Source organism: Nycticebus coucang, chromosome 11 (assembly GCF_027406575.1).
Source record: "Nycticebus coucang isolate mNycCou1 chromosome 11, mNycCou1.pri, whole genome shotgun sequence".
Classification (NCBI taxonomy): Eukaryota; Metazoa; Chordata; class Mammalia; order Primates; family Lorisidae; genus Nycticebus; species Nycticebus coucang.
In genome coordinates, this window is record NC_069790.1 from 106,245,876 (window position 1) to 106,264,737 (window position 18,862).

General features: G+C 37.7%; 1 protein-coding gene and 1 pseudogene across 2 annotated transcripts in view; one reads left to right on the forward strand and one right to left on the reverse strand.

Annotated features, from left to right (window-relative positions):
* CYREN (cell cycle regulator of NHEJ) overlaps positions 1 to 18,862 on the reverse strand; it is a 275,649-nt gene that overhangs the window by 203,662 nt on the left and 53,125 nt on the right. The window contains exon 3 of one of the 2 annotated variants that reach the window (XR_008383688.1): positions 2,651 to 2,741. The exons of the other annotated variant lie outside the window; for it this stretch is intronic. The gene's annotated coding sequence lies outside the window, so the exon portion shown is untranslated. The remainder of the gene's footprint in view (positions 1 to 2,650; positions 2,742 to 18,862) is intronic. 2 annotated transcript variants of the gene reach the window in all.
* The window catches only part of LOC128598385 (cytosolic carboxypeptidase 3-like), a 70,161-nt pseudogene that overhangs the window by 31,253 nt on the left and 20,046 nt on the right, over positions 1 to 18,862 (forward strand).

Below are 18,862 nucleotides of genomic sequence, written 5' to 3' on the forward strand. Positions count from 1 at the left end.
ATTATCATGTTTTTGCTTCCAAATGTAGGATTTCCTTATAAGGCCAGTCTACTGGTGATAAATTCCCTCAATTTTTGCTTATCTGTGAATTTCTCATTTCTGAAGGCTAGTTTTATAGGTATAGTATTCAGAGCTGGAAAATTATTTTTTCTTTCAGCACTTTGAACATATCATCCCATTCTTTGCTTGCCTGTAAGGTTTCTGTAGAGAAATCTGCTGTTATTCTAATGAGGATTCCCTTTTATGTGACTTGATACTTCTCTTCTACTGCCTTTAGCTTTGACTTTTGACAACTCAACTATAATATGCCTCAGGGAGGATATTTTTGGTTGAATCTATTTGGGAATCTTTGAGCTTCCTGGGTCTGGATGTTCATATTTCTCCCCAGACTTGGGAAGTTTTTTGTTATTACAGGTATTTCCTTAGATAGGTTTTCTATACTTTCCCCCTTCTCTTCTCCTTCTAGAACTTCTATGGCATAAGTATTTGTTGGCCAGGCACAGTGGTTCATATGTATAGTCCCAGTGTTTTGGGAATCCAAGGTGAGACTACTGCTTGAGGCCAGAAGTTTGGGACTAGCCTGGATAACATAGCAAGACCTTGGTTCTACAAAAAAGTTTAAAATTAGCTGGATGTGGTGGTAGTGCATGCTTGGTCCTAACTACTGGAAAGGCTAAGTTGGGAGAATTGCTTGAGCCCAGGAGTTTGAAGTTCCAGTGAACTGTGATTATACCACTGGCTCTATGAGAGCCTCTATTACTACAGAGACAACAGAGTTCAGTGGCATTCTGAGCAACAGAATGAGACCTGTCTCTAAAAAAATTAAATACATAAATAAAAATGAGTATTTTTTTTTTTTTTTGCTAAATAGTGTCCTATAAATCTTATAGGTTTTCTTCATTCTTATTTCTATTATTTTCTCTAACTGGATATTTCAAACAACCTACCTTCAAGTTCAGAGATTCTTTCTTCTGCTTGTTCAAGCCTGCTATTAAAACTCTCAACCATTTTTTAATTTCATTTATTGAATTATTATTCATCTGTGAGATGCCTTTTTTGTTTTTTAAATAATTTTCCCCTGTTTGTTGAATTTTTGGTCCTATTGTGAATTGTTTCTCTGATTTCATTGAGTCGTCTCTCGGTGTACTTTTTTATTGAGTTTCTTTAAAATAATGACTTTGAATTCCATTTCTAGCAATTCATGGATTTCTTTTTTATTAGTGTCTGTTACCAGAGAGCTATTGTCCTTTGGTGGTGTCATATTTACATGTTTTTTTGTGTGTCTTCTTTTGTCCCTGCATTGAAGTCTTTTCTTCTGGTGTAACAACTGCCTCTTCTAAACTTTCCAGCGTGGCTTTTGCAGAGAAAGACTTTCACTTGCATTTCAGTTTTAGTGTACCAATGGTAAGGATGTGGTGGCTCTATTTCTCTATAGGGGCAGTAGCACAGTCTCCATGTAGTTTTTTTCAGTCAATAACAGTAATAACTGTGCATACCTCAGTGGCTTTAGCTGTACAAGTTTGTGGCAATAGCAGCAACAACATAGGTTTATAATGTCTTCCACTGTTGGGGCTTTTGGGGTCCTTTTATTTTAGTTTTCCCCACAATAGGTAGACTTAACTTAGGAGATCCCTCTTGTTGTCAAGTTTGACATGGTCTACAAGCAACTCAAGCAGTGCTATGTTCCAAGTGCAAGTGGTTGAGAGGCCGTGGACCCAGAGTCCATAGCTCAGGCTCTCATGAACTTATTATGGCATCCGGATCTTGGAGTACAGGTTTTCTCTCTGTTGCACATGTAGGCTGCCCACAGAGCCAGGATCTGTTATTTTAAGGCACCACTTAGTTGCTTGAACTCAGGGGCCAGATTGTAGCTATGATTCTATCCCTGGGGGCAGGACAGTACTGGCCTAACTCCAAGGAAGAAGAGTGGTTTTGGAGGTTTGGGCACAGGGAACAGGGTGCAGCTACAATTGAGAACCTGAGGCAATAGAATTCAGTGGCAACTAGGGTCCCAGGGGATGACGTACTGCACAGAAGTAACTCTAGACCTTGAAATGCCAGAGTTTAGTAGTACCCCAAACTCTCTAAGGCCAGGTGCAACAGCAGCAAATACCCCAGAATGGCAAAATGTAACTATTATTTGGATCCTGCAAGAGCAATGAACAACACAGTGATGACTCCACTCCCCAGGGAGAGGACTAACTCAGCAGCTCAGATTTTAAAAGGCTAGTCCAGCTTCAGGGAAGTAGGGTCATAAAGTTGTTTGACCTGTGAAGTGAAATGTTTCAGCTCAGCCAGTGTTGTGTTTCCCTGGGACATAGAGGACTATGTCAGCTCAGACCTGGGATGTGCAGGTTCTCAGCTCATCCAGGGCACCAGTTCCCCAAGGGGAAATATGCTGCTTCAGCTCAGGCCTAGGACTACTCTGGGCAACTCATGCACTGTTTCCTTGAGATGAAGGGCACCCCCTCAGCTTAGGTACTGGGGTGTGTGACCTCTCTGGAAGGCCAGTACATCAGGGAGCTGCTTAAATTTAGGCATTAGGGAGGTGTGAATACTCTGAGCAGCCAAGGTGTTGTTTTCCCAGTAGACACGATAGCTTCAGCTCCAGTCTGATGGTAGAGGAAGGAAGGCTGTAACAGCTACTCACAGCTCAGGTTGGGGGATGTCAGGCCACTGGGTTGAGGTGTTTCAGCAGCAGCATCACCTCAGGGATGAAGGGGAGCTGTGTCTACTCACTCCTACAACAGAACATATTCAAGTCATAGTTCCAATTCCAAGATGACATAGTGTATAGTAACATAGGCCACAGAGGGCAGGGCAAAGTGTTGGATCCTATTATGGGTTATCACAGCTATGTGGACCCCAGGTAACTCTCTCAGTAGGCTTAATGTCTGTGAGGACTGCAAAGAATCACACTGGTGAAGTCAGTAGGTGTCCAAGGATTTGATGAGGGTTGCTGGGAACCCCTTGCTTACCTCCTTACCATGGGGAGAAGTTCCCAGCTGATCCCAGTTAAAAGGGTGGTTCAGTGTTTCTTGCCATTTTCTATGTTGCCATTCCTACTTTCTCCGCACATTAGGGTTTCTGTTACTTGTTTTATGCACCTTAGTGCTGTCATTCAGTTATTTGTGTTAAAACATACAGTCATCCCTCAGTATAAATGGGGGATTGATTCCAGGACCCCATTATATATCAAAATCAATGCATCAAGTTTGCATATGTAGAACTCACATATAGAAAAAGTAGGTCCTCTATATACACAAGTTTCACATTCCTTGAATACTGTATTTTCAATCTACATTTGGTTGAAAAATCCACGTGTAAGTGGACTCACATAATTCACACTCATGTTGTTCAAGAGTCAAGTATAATTGGTTGTTGACTCAATGTTCTCTGTGATGGTAACAAGTGCTAGGGACTCTGGTCAGCCATCCTGCTGACATCACTCTGAGAAACCAAAAAGATTTTTTTGACAACCACTAGCTGCAGCATAGAAAATCAAGTTGTCTAACATGGCATGCAAAGCTTCCAATGACCTGGTTTCTGATCTCTACAAAGACGATCTTGTTGCCTCAGAATACATCAGTCTTTTTCTTACCTCCTTGCTTTTGTTCATGCTGCCTTCTCTCCCTTTCTTCAACTAGATTACCTACTCATCATTTAAGTCATATGCATCAAGGCTTAATAAGACCCTAAGAGTGCCTTAAAATAAGAGTGAGATAGATTGAGAAACAACAGTATGAACAAATTGGTCTGATGTCTCAGAGTAGGGGACCTAATCCACCTAATCTCAGGAAATTTTTTTTCTTAAAAGAATCTTTAAATTGTGATGGAGTTTTAAATGATAGGATAAGGCTTTTAGGAAAGAAGAGAAAATCACTTCCTTGAGTTCTTATAAAACTATTGTCAATGGCTCTATGATCTTGTATGTAAACATTTTCCTTACTTGTAATATAATTCGTCTGAGATTGTTCAGAGAAAACTCTTAAACTGTGTTTTTCCCTCTGTTCTCATTCTATAATAATCATCAACACAAAAGGCTTCTTTGCCTCAAAGTGGGGTATTTTCCCCACACACCAAGCCGCAGATACCAGTTTGGTGTCCTCTAATTCAATTCCAACACTCTCCTGGAGATAGCACAGATGCCACAGGTTATGGTCTCAGTTCGCAAAACTCTACCTCTGGAACTCCTAAAATTCTGGCTTCAAGTTGGGCTTCCCATGACCCCCTATTTGGGTTTTGCAGTAGTAGCTCAGAGAACTCAGGGAAACACTTGTATTTACTGATTTATTATAAAAGATATGTATGAAGAGATGTGTAGGTTGAGGTATAGGGGGAAGAAGCATGAACCTTCCATGCCCTCCCTAGGTACACCACCCTCCAAGAAGCTTCCATGCCCTCCCTAGGTACACCACCCTCCAAGAAGCTTCCATGCCCTCCCTAGGTACACCACCCTCCACATATTCAACAGGGTTTAGAGAAACTCTCTAAACCCTGTCCTTTGGGGGTTTTATGGAAGCTTCATTGCATAGACATGATTGACAACCATGTAAAAACGTGATTGGACAAAAAGCACGTGATCTAAACCCAGCAGGGCCATGGAGTTCAGATTCCTTCCTTTAGGGTATAGGGCAGGACCCTTTTGACCTATAATCAGATTACAGTGAAAGGATAGGAGAAGGTCAGAGAGATTCTGTTTACTAAGCCTTGCTCCTGAGGCCTAAGGTGGCCCTAGAATTATAACAAGGACCAGGGGAGTTATAAGCCAGGAACCATGGATGAAAGCTAATATATGTGTGTGTGTATATTGCAAAACCACAGAGATGAAGATAACTCATTCACAATGCCTTGACTTCTGTCACCTCTTCTAATATTTATTCTCCACTTTTGATAGAAGAGATAGAAGCAATGTAAGAGCTCAGGCATTCTGCTTTATCATCCATAAATATTGTAAAATAATCCCAGAATATAAATCTAAACATTCCTTGATATATTTTCATTCTGAATATAGCTAAGTTTTACTTAGACGTCAATATCTTTTTCAAATCTTAGATCATTTGTTTTGTTTTGTTTTGTTTTTTTTATTTGGGGGGATTCATTGAGGGTACAAGAACAAATCTTAATTCATTTGAATATAACCATCTGAACGCTGTTCTGTTACAGCACCTTCTTCTACTAGACCTTTGTTACATCATCTATCTCCTTTACAGGGCTATTCACATTCTTGTAAAGTCTGATGTCTGTCTGCTTCCTAGAGGTCCCAAGTTGTAAAAGTACTCTTAGAAGAAAACATAGACTTACTGTTTAAACACAGTAAGGGGACTTCTGCTTCTAGCTCTAACATGAATAAAACTTTAAATTCATCATTTCTGTCCTTAATTTACAACAAAAAAAGGATGAACAAAAAAATAACTTTTTTGACCCATTAGAGGACTGAGGCTGGTAGGTAAACCACCACCCTAAAATCTGAAGAGATAGATTAATCCAGAAAGTCACAGCTAAGATTGGCTTACCTGAAGCAGAAGCTGCTGGAGTCATAAACTGGCAAGAACACGGAAACAGTAATTTTAACAAATTGTCGGAGGACGTGTGCACTAGCTTGAAAGCAAGAAACTCCTGGGGATCAGAGTCTTGGGGGGAGCTATGATTTTGTGAATTTACCTCCACAAACCCTACCAAAGTAAAAAGCTTAGAGCAATCTCCTTCCGAGTGGCTCTAACAGGGGGAAAGGAAGAATAAACATTGTGACATACACCTAGGACATTCTCCAGGATGTCAACTCTAAAAGGAGAAAATCAACAAATGAATCATTCATTAGGAATAAAAGTTGCAACCTGAGTAGCAATCAGAGACCGTACCACCCAAGAAGGGGCAAGAGGGCTTAAATTTATAGGAATTTGTTCAGATTACATAAATTCTTTGTCAGTTTATTTCATTGGTTGATCAAAGACATTTTCAATCATTCGTAAAATAGTACATTTTTGTCAGTTGGCAAGGAAAAGCTAAGAATGTTCTTAAAGATCAGAATCAGTTTCCTTGCATTGTTGAGACCAAGATGTTGGCAAAGAAATGTGGTTTTCATAGTTCCCTTGTGGGTCTCTAAGTTCATCTGCAGTTCAACATCAATTCAATAGCCAAGATGGAGTCACTGATGTCAGTTAAGCCTAGAGCACTGCTAAGCTCACTAGGGGAAAAGGCTTTACCAGAGCCTTATCCCATCTGGGGAAGAGTATTTCTCCCTCTCTAGCCTCCTCTAGCCTTCCTGTCTTGTTGAGGGGTGAGGAAAGAAGAGCTAAGAAACATTTAGTAAAGTCACAGCACAGCGACACAGGCTCGCTAAAGAATAATAATAAACTTATAGAATGGTTTCAATATAATAACAGTATTTTACTGCTGAAAGAGCTATAAGAAAGACACAGATTCTAATTAATAAGTAGTTCTTAGGAAATCACAAAGACAATAAGAAAGACAAAATCGAAGATCATAGAGGAATTTCAAGCCAGTGGTAGCAGGGACTACAGCAAACATTAAGCACATCCAAATTCTTGTCAGATTAATATAAAGCCCCACACTAAGGGCCTATCAACCTCAGTTCCTGTCTATCAATGTGCCATGTCTAACACAAAAATAATGAGGCATTTCAAAAAGACAAGAAAGTATAAATCCTATATGCCACCTTTGTTTTCAGTTCATCTTTGATTTTTTTGTGAATTAATTATTAGGGCTTGTATTAAGACGGTGCTAATTAAATTTTAATGTTGTGAATATTGAGACTATGTTTACTAAGAGTTCAGACAAGGAAAAGAGAATAATACCAATGCTGGCATGACCCAGATATCACCAAAAAAGAAAGAGAGAGAGACAGGGAGAAAAAAGGAGGAAGGGAAGAAGGGAGAGAGAAAAGGAAAAAAAAGAAGGAAGGAAAGAGAAGGGAAGTAAGAGAAAAAAAAGGAAAAAAAGGAAGGAAGGAAGGGAGGGAATGAAAGAAAAGAAAGGGAGGGAGGAAGAGAAAAAGAAGAAAAGAAAAGGAAAAAAGGAAGAAGACTGTTATTTTAATGACAGATAGAAAGACGCATACAACTAGTTAAGGAGATAAATAACTGAAATAGAGCCCATGGCACAATATGGCACAATATGCAGACTGGGGATTGAGCATCATAAAGGAAAGGAAATGAAAGGACACTGAATCTCACAAGCCCAAGATGGGACAAACAAGTACTTCTAGGATAATTGAAAGTTTTTTCACCACCCAAAAGGACACTAATGCTTAGTCAAAATAATGCCCTTGGGCATACAGCACAAATGAACACTCCTGACATCATTCACTCTCTTGACTGCTTGATAAAACAGAGTAAAATTTTACATTTCCTGATTCAGAGGAAGGGAAAATTTTGGTAACAGATGTGTTTGTTTGCCTCTTACAGTGTAGAGCTCATTTTGTCAGGTCTTACTGGCAGTGATCTTTTCTACAAGTGTATCAAGTGATATACTGAATCATGGCAGCAAAAAACCCAAATAATTCCCCTTGGGTCTTAGGAATTCTTTGACTTGAAAAATAGGGTTTCATATAATCTTGATTTCCATGGATATGTTAATAAAACCAACGAAATCATAAAACCAAATATTGCTGATATTTTGTCCAAATGAAAACTAGACTTTGCTCATTAATTGTTTTAGTTGGCAACAAAAATATATATTTTGGCAAATTTCATTCCGTCTATGAACTCCTTACCAAAGAAAATGAAAAGATCTTACCTGCTAAATGTTTCCCACACCTTGTACCACAAAGGGTAGGATTTGCTAAACCTGTAATATTGAGGCTTTCCTAATAAAAGTTTTTGGTCATGTTTTAGTTTCCTCAAAACATACAGAAGCACTTAATGGGAATTTCGATTTTATAGAAATGGAAAACAATATAGCCTCCTTAGATTATGTGACTAAAAATGTTGGTCTGCCATTAAATCACATTTTTAACATATGGGACAAGAAGAATGTCCTTCTCTAATTTGGAAACACTTTGAGGATGAGAATGAGAATAGAGAAAAGGACTGCAGTAAAACAGAATGTTATTTGATGACCTTTGACGAGGGTATAAGGAGCCAAGGAAAGGATGAACTGACTGCACCTGAGTTGTTTGATATTACGCATAGTTTGGGGCAAAAGCTCATATGGTGAAAAGAATGACATATTGAGGGAAAGAAGACTGACTTAGAACTCAAAAATATGTTACCAGAGGCTGGGTGCCTGTGGCTAAAGCGACTAAGGCACCAGCCACATACACCTGAGCTGGTGGGTTCGAATCCAGCCCAGGCCCGCCAAACAACAATGACGGCTGCAACCGAAAAAATAGCTGGGTGTTGGGGCGGGCGCCTGTGGTCTCAGCTGCTTGGGAGGCTGAGGCAAGAGAATCGCTTAAGCCCTGGAGTTGGAGGTTGCTGTGAGCTGTGATGCCACAGAGCACTCTACCCAGGGTGACAGCTTGAGGCTCTGTCTCAAAACAAACAAACAAAAAACATGTTACCAGAAAGGAGCATATATGTTAAACGGCACTAAAACTATAATTTATTTGGAATTCACATTCAAATTAAGTTCAAATTACCTGAGTGCTCAGGGAAAAACATTTTACCTAAGAAAGTGAAGTTTAAATTTATGCTTAAGCTTCTCCTTCTTAATGTGCTTTAGAGTATCTAAAACCAGGGCATTTTAGATAAGAAGTCCCTACACGATGATACGGAATAGATGCAAAGGTCCTACATGACAAACAGGTAGTATACCAAAATAAGTCTGCAGATACAAAGTGGATGGACATTTTTTTTTTTTTTTTTGTGATTTTTGGCCGGGGCTGGGTTTGAACCCGCCACCTCCGGCATATGGGACCGGCGCCCTACTCCTTGAGCCACAGGCGCCGCCCAGTGGATGGACATTTTTGAAAAGCTGGAAACTAATTCCTATAAACCAAAATACCTGCCATTGCTACAATGTAAAGTCCAAAGTATAGTCATCCCTTGGCATCAGAGGGGATTGTTTCCAGACCTCTCAAGACACCAAAATGGTGAGCATATAAACTATCCATTCTCCCAATGTATTTTAAACCCTCTCTAGATAATTTATAATCCCTCTAAATGCTGTGTAAATATACTGTATTTCTCAGGAAATAATGGCAAGGAAAAAAGCCTGAACACATCCAGTACAGATGCATTTTTTTTTTTCAAAATATTTCCCTTCCATGTTGGTTGAATCCACACATGTGGAACCCCAAAAGCTAGTTATATTCCACGCTCAAAATATTTTTGTTGGTAGTCTATCTAATTTGATGTCATTGCACTGGACTGACACCAGAATCAGTGTAATGGGGGCTTGATAAGAGCAGACCTACAAGTCAAAGGAAATTTGACTCATACGTGTATTCAGTTTTACTATTACACACACAAAAAAGAAAGCTATCCTGAAGGCTGCAAGCAGTTCAGAGAAGAATTATTGGAAAAGTGAACAGAAGGAGTAAAAATATCTGACTTTATTATGAGATGCAAAGAAACATGTCATTATTAATTTTATTAAATACAAGTAATATCTATTTAATTAGGCCAATTGTATTTAGTCAGCTTTTAAAAGATCTTATATATCTTTTAAGAATATACAATAATAGTATGGCCTATAAAATTGAAATATCCAATGAAATTGAGTTAAAATGTATATCAGAGAAAAGAAACATTACAAATATTTTATACTTTTCTCACATATACTGTTTGTTTAACTTATTTTACCATTAAATTACTACTAATTGTAACTGTTCACTAGTCTGTTGTTTGTTGTTTTGCTTCAATAATAGTATACATGTTATATCAAAGCAAATAATACAGAATATGTCATTTTAAACACTTGTTTTTATATTTAGTGTTAAAATAACACATTTGCATACAATTATTTATTACATATTATACTATTTTCTTTGATCTGGTGTGTCTGTGTCCTGTGTGAGCTGTGCAAAAAAGTTGGTTATTTTAGTGTGTGTAGAGGTCCTTCTTAGATACAAACATACATATATATTCAGTTCTGAATTGTTCAACAATTATTAGATAGGTATTTCTATTGTTTGCTATTCTTGAAACAGTTTCATTAAAAGGATTCCAGGGGAAATATGTCATGTATCTGAATGAGACAATAGAAGTTTAATTGAAGGTAAACTCAATTAAGCTAGCCATTAAATATGTGAATGAAGTAATTGTCAAGAAAGTACAAAATCAAGTTTTGTTGATACTAAAACCTTAGCCAGATATTTTTATGGTATATTCTCTTTTTCAGTGAAAATACCTGAACCAGCCCCTTCTTGGCTTCTAAAAAACTATTTGAGGTAAGAGAACTGTACTTGATTTCTTCTACCTAACTACCTCACTTTTTTCCTCTGTCTCAAAAGATTTCGATTTTAAATTAAAGCAATGGGTGAAAATGACTTTTTGATAACGATTGCTAATCAAATTCTCCTTACAATCCACATGGTTTCTGTGACTAAGTCACTTTTATGCATAGGAAGGCCCACAGGATGCATTTTGATGGATTCTGAAAAGATTTCAATAGCCCCAAACTATCCCCAATGGATGCCTTAAAACCAGTTTGACACTTATTTGTATGCATTTATCATTGCATTATGTTTAAAATTTTCATTAGCTTTAAAAAGTTTCTCTTTTTGAAAAGAACAACTTTTGGCATATAATAATTATTTAGGACTTTAGAATGAATGATAATCAAATGTCTCACTATCTGCGGTAGAAATTGAAGCATTGGTTGCAATGCTTAAAAGGGGTGCTTAAAAAGAAAAAAAGAATAGAAAGGGAAATCAGAGAATAACATAAGCAAGCTTTGTAGCTTTTGTCTCAACCAGTAATTATAGCTCTGTCACCCGTGGTAAGTTGACCTGTATTTAGGAATACTGACATGAACAACTATCTGGACAGAACAATAGGTAACCATAGGTAAAGTATTAAAGTGACTAAACTTGCAGAGAGACCATGATTTGTCCTTTCTTCTTTCCTTGGCTTCTCTGAAGACTTGATTCTGTTAAATAGAATGGATTCTGATGAAAGATGTAGAATCTCTTGCCCAAGAAACCTAGAAAATTAGGTATGAGACCAATATATGAGGCATCTCCATATTTAGATCTATAATTGATTATTTTAAACTAAGTCTTAGTTTTTTAAAATGTGTTACTTATCATAACCTATGGAAATAAATCAAATGATATATCAAGACAAAATAAAGGAACAGAAAAGGTACTGGAGTTAGAAGATGCAACTTCTAGGCCTGCCACTGCATCTTATCATCTATGTGTTCTTGGACAAATTACTTAACCTCTTTAATTCCCCTATGTAATATGGGGATAACATTGGCAATCCTGCCTACATCACAAGACTGGTAAGAGCTCCAAGTAAGATAATACATATAAAAAGACTTTGCATACTTTGAGGTGCAGTATGCAAATGTAACATGGCATTACATTGGCGTTCACTTCACCATTGAAATCAGAGTACCCAATTTTTTTCAGCTCCCAAAGTATGACTCAGAGTCATAGCAAAGATCAACAAAGAGATATTTTAGAAACAAGTAAGAGGCTATTCCAGGAAACAATTCAGCTCAAGAAAACTGATGTGTATGAAAACTGTCTCAAAGTTACATCCTTGACGTGTCCTATGAGCAAACAAACTTCCACGTGGACTGAGGAAACAAGAATATCGGCAGAAGGTTGTTGTTTTATTTTTAATGTTTAGAATTTTAATAAACATAAAGATTGTTTTCATTATATAATAATTAGTAAATCCTATGAAATTTGAATTATGGGATCTGCTTTTGTAAACAGAGGGTATTGATAGCCATTTTAGTCTTATCCGTAAAAAATACTTGATTCATTTAATCTTTATATGAGTTGAATATAGGAGAAAAAAATTTTAGCTTAATACAACCTTGAAAAAAATTGATTGCATCACTCTCACTATCTCCCTGTTACCAATGTCTTTCATCTTTACCACTACTCTTCAAGAACAATAAAAAGACATGCCACTACCATATTCTGGTAGTGTTTGATTTGTGGACGTGGGATTTTCAGTTGAAAATCACTTCATAACTCCTTACAGTGGCCCTGAGACTATTGTGGTTCAGGGGTTCTGTCTTAAGATATATTTATACTGAAGTGCCCCTGTCGAAAACCAGAGAAGACTGGCCCAACTCTTATTCCATAATAGTAACTCATGTTATTTTAAATTATAATAAGTGAAACTAAAGTCAAATTCATCTGCTCCAAATCTGTGATTATTTAAATCTTACCTACTGTCCTTCAGTAGACCATTAGGTGCTTCATTTCTTCTTGAAAATTGAGCTCCTATGGAAATTATGTTTATTGTGATTTTTTTCTTTTCTTTTATTTCTGGAATAAATTAGCATTTTCAATCTGTCTTCCCCAGAGTGCCACTTTGAAAATGGAGCCATTCTTCTCATTAATTCTTGAAAAAGTTTTATAATCTCAAAAATAACCAGATGCAATACTTGGTCAATAGAATTTTTTATTCCATTGACATAATCCAAAGCATTAAAAAATGCATCTCAAAATATGCACCACACTCACTTAGTTTCTCGATTTTATGTGGCCATGACAAGCCAATAGACCATTTCATGGAGGCTTAAATTTTCACCTAGATTGCTGTCAATGTTAGAGAACTTTATATTACAAACATCTGTGAGCATTTGTGAAATTTTTTTAACATTTTGTTAGCTGTGTCAATATCTTTTACTAACTGTTATTTGATATATTTTTTTAATTTTTTTTTCCACTGAAGCAGGGTCTCACTCTGTTGCCTACGCTGAAGTGCAGTGGTTCAATCATAGCTCACTGCAGCCTCAAACTCCTGGGCTCAAGCTATCTTCACACCTCAGCTTTCCAAGTAGTTAGGAATATAGGTGTGTGCCATTGTATTTAGCTGATGTTTTAATTTTTTGTGGAGACAGGGCAACTCTGTTGCCCAGACCAGTCTCTAATTACTGGCCTTAAATGATCCTCCCAAAGAGCTGGGATTACAGGCATGAGCCACTGCATCTGGCCCTCATTTTTTTTTTTATTAAAGTCTCCATCCTTAAAATTTGTAAGAGTCCCTAACATGTTGACTATTAACTGCCCCCCTTTCTGTCATAAGTTTTGTAGATATTTTTCCTAAATTATTATTTGCTTTCATATTTTATCTGGCATATTTTTATATGTAGCATTTCAGTTATCTTTATTTATTTTGGTCCTTTCTCTTGTAGATTTTGTTTTTATTGCTCTAATACTTGGAAAGTTTTGCTCCATTTCCAGATCATATAAATAATTATTTATTTGGCTCTTAAATATCCATATAAAAGATTAAAACTAACCCCTGTCTCACATTGTAGCAAAAAAATTAATCAAAATAGATCATAGATATAAATATCAAAGCTAAAATTATAAAAATTATAGGAGTAAGCATAGGAGAAAACCTTTGTGATGTTGAAATAGGCAAAGATTCCTTGAAAACCAAAGTTAAAAAAACAACACCACCAAATTGTAAAATAAATTAATCAGTTAATGGACTTCGCCAAAATCATTCTCTTTAAAGACACTGTCAAAAGCTTAAAGTGCATGGGACATTTAGGGAAAAATATTTGCAAAATGTACATTCAATTGCATCAGTGATAAATACAGAACTCTTAAAACTTAATACTACATACACAAACAACGTAATTTCGAATAAGGTCAAAATATTTAAACTAACACTTGACCAAAAAAAGATGTACCGATGGCAAATACGCACATGAAACATGTTCAACATCACTAGTTATTAGGGAAATGCACATTAAATCTATAATGAGCTTCTACCACGTAATCAGTACAATACCTAAAATTTAAAAGTCTAACAATGCAAAGTTTTGGCAAGGACTTGGAGCAGCTAGAACTCTCATATAGTGAATTTAGAAATTTAAAATTATGGGCGGCGCCTGTGGCTCAGTCGGTAAGGCGCCGGCCCCATATACCGAGGGTGGTGGGTTCAAACCCGGCCCCGGCCAAACTGCAAGCAAAAAATAGCTGGGCGTTGTGGCGGGCGCCTGTAGTCCCAGCTACTCGGGAGGCTGAGGCGAGAGAATCGCTTAAGCCCAGGAGTTGGAGGTTGCTGTGAGCTGTGTGAGGCCACGGCACTCTACCGAGGGCCATAAAGTGAGACTCTGTCTCGACAAAAAAAAAAAAAAGAAATTTAAAATTATACAATCACTGTTTCTTAAAAGTTAAATATATAATCAATTCCTACCAGGTGATTATAGGTTAATACTCATAGATATTTATCCAAGACAAATGAAAAGATATGTCTACGCAAAGACTTATACATTAATGTCAGTATCAACTTTGTGAATACACACACACAAGCACCCACCTAGGCACACACCCACACACGCCACATAGTATAAGCCAAATATCCCTCAACAGATGAGTGGATAAATAAAATGTGGTATTTCCATACCATAGGATAAAAAGCTATGAACTACTGATACAACATGAATAATTCTAAAAATCATTGTGCTAAGTGAAAAGCCAAACACAGAAAAGTAAATGCGGTATTATTTCATTCACAAAAAATGCAAGTTAATCTGTGGAGACAAAAAAAGAGATAAAGGTCTCCTGGAGTGAAGGGACAAACGGATGTAAAGGAGCACAAAGAATCTTTCAGGGATGTTCTTTTCTAGATCTTCTCTAGACTTTGTAGTGATGGAAACTTTTGTAGTTTGGGGCCACAGCCACTAGCTGGATTAAATTACCATCTCCTGAAAGGGGGAGACTAAGCATGGAGCAGCAATTTGGACATGTTACATTTGAAATGTCTTTCAGACATGGAAAAGCAGATCAATAGGAGCCTAAAGTTCAGGAAGGAGATCTGAATTGTGGATACATGTAGGTATTTTCAGCGTACAGACAGTATTTTAAGAATGAGGCTGGAGGGTAGGAGGGGTTAAGGACCAAGTCATCGGGAACTCCTACACTGATGGGTCAGGAAAAGACTAGGAACCAACAAAGAAGACTTTGGGGTAGGTGGAAAACCCTGTGCGGTAGGAAGAAAACCAAGAGAATGAGTTGCCCTGAAGCCAAGTGGGAAAGTGTACTGAGGAGGAGGGGATGATCAACCCAGTCTGAGCTTCTGAGGGGCAGAGCAAGATGGACCGACTATTGAAATTTACAGCACAGGGGCTATTGGGGATCTTGGTCAGAGCAGTGGCAGTAGAATGAGGGAGGCACACATCTCAGTGATGTGCTTTTTAGACCAGAATGAGAACTGGAGACAGAGAGCATTCATGGGAATGCTGTAAAAAGGAACGTTTTTTTTCTTTCCTTCATGACGTTCCCCACAGCCTCTATCACAGTATTTACTTTAAAACTTCCGTTTTTGAGTCTTATCCAATCTTTGCTGAGCTTAGAGTCTCATTTCTTCTTGATTACTTCATCATAAAGATACACATCTACACATCCTGGTAAATCTTGGTGACACACTAATAAAAATTCCAGTTTTCTTTTTGACTAAAGTAAATCTATTTCACAGGAAGCTAACTTTTATTCTTCGGTGTTGCCCCCCCCACCCCCCGCTTTTTATAATATATACCTTTAAGGCTATATATTTTCTTCTAAAATGTTACATCTACATTATCACTCAGTTTCTTACAAAGGATGTCTGCCTTTTCCCATTATTAAACCTACCAAGAAGAGAATGACATGGTTTCTTTTCTGTCTGAGGTTAATGAATGGCCTAGGCAGACCTGGTTAGTTCTGGAAGAGTTTATATATGTAAAATATAGCACAGATAAAAAGATTGAGGTGGAAGGAGGAGTAAATTTGTAACAAATCCTGGCAGATAGTTTGATATGTACATCATTTCTTCTTTGAACCTGGTAAACACAGGAGTATCCACTCTTTTATTATATTTAGCCAGACGACCAGGACAGGGACAAATGGATGTAAAGGAGCACAAAGAATCTTTCAGGGATGTTCTGAAATAAGTCATGGCACTCCAGGAATAATTTCTCATTCTTTGGATAATACTTCACCTGCACAGATTTTCTGCTTATATTAGCTATCTATAATCATTTCTTCTAGTGCTGTTGATGGAGTCTAAATATTGATGAATCGTAGCAGCAAAAAGAGATCAAGTTACTGAAGCTGATGGGTTTAAGAGGAAGATCCTTATCCTAGTCTCTCTTTATTGGGGGATACTAAAAGTGTACTCTCAGAACTATCCATGTTTTGTGCTTGACTCAAACTCTCCCTCCTATGACTTAGAGTGGGTTTGCAGAATGTTTCTGGGGTTCCTTCATTTTCTTAATAGGCATGCTACTTTTTCTTAGAAAAAATTTTTTAAAAATCAACTTACGGGAATTTTATATGATCCATCTGCACTATTTTTAACAGAAATGCCTTTCAATTTCTGACATATGGAAATCTGTAATACCTACCGTTTTCTCACAGTAGACAGTTACTTTTATTTCATAAATTCCATCTGAGTGGGAGACTGAGAGAGAAATAATTAGATATCTGTAGTCACATCAAATCTTGCTAAAAATTGCAATCTGGATGTGTATAAATAAGCAGAACCAGGCAGATGGAGAATTTACATTAATGCAATTCCAAATTTAGGAAATACAGTTTACATGTCAGCTCTTGAAACCTCACCGAAATCTCTGGCACTTTTCCTTACTCCTTGTGGTTAAATTTTCTTCACTCTAATCACTTCCTAAAACTCTTTTTGTCTCCATATCCTTTAACTAAGCCCATGCTGAACATTTCCAATTCTAGATGAATCTGACTATCCTTGTTTGCCCCCATCCTAGATTACAGAGTCCTGCTGGAGAAAAATTATATTACCAATTGATGACACTACAAATTCTTGTTCTTTCATTATTAACCTCATCTTTGACACTGCCCTTATTTCCTTAATACACAAACGCTCACACACACTTCCTGATCAACTACCTCTTCCGTTCCCCAAAGAAACTATTCTAAACCTTTGCTTCTGTCTCCCCTACCTAACATCTTCCCATCACTCCCATAGGTAACCTTACTTCTTATTTCACACACATACAAAAACAGAAAAAAAAAAAAGCCATCAGGCAGAAACTGCCTCAACTTTTTTGCCCCCACCCATACCATGAATAAACCCATTTCCTATCATCCTTCCTTTTGTTTCAAAGAAATAAATATACCTTGTTTAAGGTAAATGCTTCCAATAGTGCTCTAGAGCCACGCCCATCAATTTCCTCAGTGACATAATTCTTTTTTTTTTATTATTATTGTTGGGGAATCATTGAGGATACAAAGAACCAGATTACGCTGCTTGCATTTGTTAGGTAAAGTCCCCTCAGTGACCTAATTCTAATCATTGCTTTCTTTCTCACCTTCCTCAAAGTCAACATTCATCACTTTCACTTTCTTATCTGTATACATATTTCTCAACCTAATGCAATCCAGCTTCCACTGTTATCAGACAAATAAATGGTTATTTCCAAAGCCATCCATCCTTATCCTACTTGACTTCTCCACTGGTGATTTTATTCTCAGAGCTTTTGAACGCTCTTTTCTTTGACTCATTGAGCTTTTCAAGAAACGTATCTGTGACAGTATTCTCTCCTTTAGTCCTCCTTCCCTGGCCATTCATGAAACGTGATAAAACATACGACGAGGAGCTTAGGTAGGACATGACCTCTGACCAAATTTTAAGTGGGCTGTCTTCCAGTATCCCTTCCTTTGATCTCCCTTCTCACCAGAGACTATATTTCTTTTTATTTATTTATTTAGTCAAGGTCTTCCTCTGTGGCCTGGGCTAGAAAGCAATGATGTCATCATAGCTCACTGCAACCTTAACTCCTGGCCTCAAGCAATCCTCCTGCCTCACAAAGTACTGGGATTACAGGTGTGAGCCACTGTGCCCAGCCACATACTTTATTTCTAAGCATTCTCACCTGTACCTATAGCTTCAGCCAGCAAGCGGTAACCATAAAATTTTAAAATCTTCACCCCAGGCCACTCCTGAATGCCATGCTCATCTACCTACTGGATATCTGCATTTGTTTTTCCCCACAGGCACTTCTGTTCACCTTGCATCCTGTTTCTTCTCCAACCTTCTGTCTCAGTCAGAATATTGCCATCATCTCATAATAAACCTAAGACTTATCCCCACGTCCCACATCTCCATGTTTGGCATCTAATGACATGAAGCTCTATTTATTCTCTTCTTAAAGATTCTATTGAATCTCCTCTTTTTATCATAAAGCTACAACTTTAGTTCAGCTTAGTTTTTATTTTTTTTATTTTTTATTTTTTATTATTTTTTTTATTTTTTATTTTTTTTGTAGAGACAGAGTCTCACTTTATGGCCCTCGGTGGCCTCACACAGCTCACAGCAACCTCCAACTCCTGGGCTGAAGCGATTCTCTTGCCTCAGCCTCCCGAGTAGCTGGGACTACAGGCGCCCGCCACAACGCCCAGCTATTTTTTGGTTGCAGTTTGGCTGGGGCCGGGTTTGAACCCGCCACCCTCGGTATATGGGGCCGGCGCCCTACCGACTGAGCCACAGGCACCGCCCCCCCATTTTTTTTTTTTTTACCTCCCTTGGATTACTGCAGAAGCCGCCTCCTAACTTGTCTACCTGCCTCATGTCTCACTGTTTCTCCAACTGGCTGCCAGTGTGATCTTTCAAAAATGTAAATTTTGTTTCCTTGCATAAAATATTCAATGGCCTTAAGTCAAACACATTTGTTAATCATCTGTCAGTCACAAATCATTCCTGTTTCTGAGAATCTCTCAAAAGTGTTTACAAGGCCTCTA